Here is a 2,327-nt window from a genome sequence, read left to right on the forward strand (position 1 = left end):
GGATGACACTCTAACCGAGCTACCTGGCGAGGGCACAGTACCTCAATTCTGAGTGCACAAATTAAATCCGAATGAGCCACTGACCTGTTTCAGCATAGAGGAGCCTGTCTCCCTAGAGCTATATGATGCCTGATGGTCGTCAGGATACACTGCTGTAGATTCTTCGTTAAGGACCTAAGATCCTGTACAAGGACACAGGTCCATGGAGATACCTTAACAAGAATTAAGTACCACTTTAGTAAAAGCTTTCTGTGCTAGTGTGGAGCCAGCCTGTCCCTGTACTTTGGAAATATTTTCAAGTTGTAGTGATGTGAAGCATATATAAATTTCATTTCTTCTATCAATTCAATGCAGAGAGAGCCCTTTGTGGGGTCAATGGAACCAAAAACAAATTTCCAAAGTCAAAATATTGAGTTCTCAGTTGTATACCCGTTCCATGTTAAACATCCTCTTTTTTAATGAATGCCACAAAGTTCCTTAATCTGACCACTGCTTCGCCATGCAATAGCCAAAATCACATTGCCATGACTCCCTTATGTCCCTTTATCTCTCCATGTCGATTTCTTATTCCACCATTCACCCCCTCCTGACAGGCACTGTTACAGTGACCTACGCCTGACCCAGTTTCTCCTGGGTAATTCCTACCACTCCAGCCCACATCCCTGTTCATGGAGCAGCATTGACAGCTTCCATGTTCTATTTCTCACCCTGTCAGAGAGGCAGGGGGAGGGCTGTGGGGCAGTGTTTATAAAGCCCACAGGAGTAGTCAGTGATATCCTGGGCCTTCACAGTCACTCACCATCACTCACTGACTCACCCAGAGCAACTTCCAGTCCTGCAAGTACATTCATGATGAGGGCCCTAGGCAGGTGAACCATTTTGTATCCTTTATACTATACTTTTACTGCACCTTTTCTATGTTTAGAGACATAACTACTTACCATTGTGTTACCACAGCCTACAGTATTCAGGACAGTGACATGCTGTAGAGCAGGGGTCCTCAAACTTTTTAGACAGGGACCAGTTCACTGTCCCTCAGGCCTTTGGAGGGCCGGACTATAGTTTTATAAAAAGTATGAACAAATTCCTATGCACACTGCACATATCATATTTTGAAGTAAAAAAACAAAACGGGAACAAATACAATATTTGTATTTGCATGTGGCCCACGGGCCATAGTTTGAGGACCCCTGCTGTAGAGGTTAGCTATACCATCCAGATTTCTGTAAGTGCACTCTATAATGTCCGAACAAGGACACATTGTTAAGTAACACATGACTGTAATTAGAAATAAAATATGGGGATAATTTGTGACAACAAAAACATGAAAGGGGAAGAGGGAGAGGTCTGAACTGGCAAAAGAAGATCAGACGCACTCAAAAGAAAAAAAAACTACAGTATATAACGCAACTTCATTTTTTATAAACCTATTGGTAACCACACAGAGAAGTCCCCAAACCAGGACATATAGCTTTAAAAAAAAGAGGAAAGAGTATAGAATACCACCAAACAAACACAACAGACAGAAACATAAAGGCAAAGAACAAATGTAGGTACAGAGCTACCAGAAAACAAAAGATAAAATGGCTATAGGAAATGCTCATACATCAACAATTACCCTAAATGTAAATGGTCTGAATTCACCAATAAAGAGGCACAGAGTAGCAGAATGGATCAAAAAACAAGACTCAACTATATGCTGCCTACAAGACACACATCTAAGCTGCAAAGACAAAGGTAGCTATAAAGTAAAAGGGTAGAAAATGATTCTCTGAGCAAATAGCATCCACAGAAAAAGAGGTGTAACCATACTTATATCTGACAACATAGATTTCAAGCTAACAAAGATAACAAGAGACAAAGATGGACATTTGATAATGATAAAGGGAACACTACATCAAGAGAACATAACACTTCTTAATATATATGCGCCCAAACAGGGAACGCCGAAATACATAAAACGACTACTCACAGAACTAAAGGGAGAAACAGATCAAAACACAATCATAGTTGGGGACTTTAATACTCCAGTGGCAGCTCTAGACAGATCAACCAAGAAGAAAATCAATAAAGAACTACCACCTTAAATGAAACACTAGACCAAATAGGCATTATTGACATTCACAGAACCTTTCATCCCAGAACATCAGATTATACATTCTCCTCCAGTACATATGGAACATTCTCAACGATAGGCCATATGTTGGGTCATAACATTGGCATCAACAAATTCAAGAAGATTGAAATTATACCAAGCATATTCTCTAACCACGATGCCTTGAAATTAAAAATCAACTGCAAAAGGGAATTAAAGAAACCTACAACTA

The sequence above is a fragment of the Myotis davidii genome, unplaced genomic scaffold (assembly GCF_000327345.1).
Source record: "Myotis davidii unplaced genomic scaffold, ASM32734v1 scaffold226, whole genome shotgun sequence".
NCBI lineage: Eukaryota > Metazoa > Chordata > Mammalia > Chiroptera > Vespertilionidae > Myotis > Myotis davidii.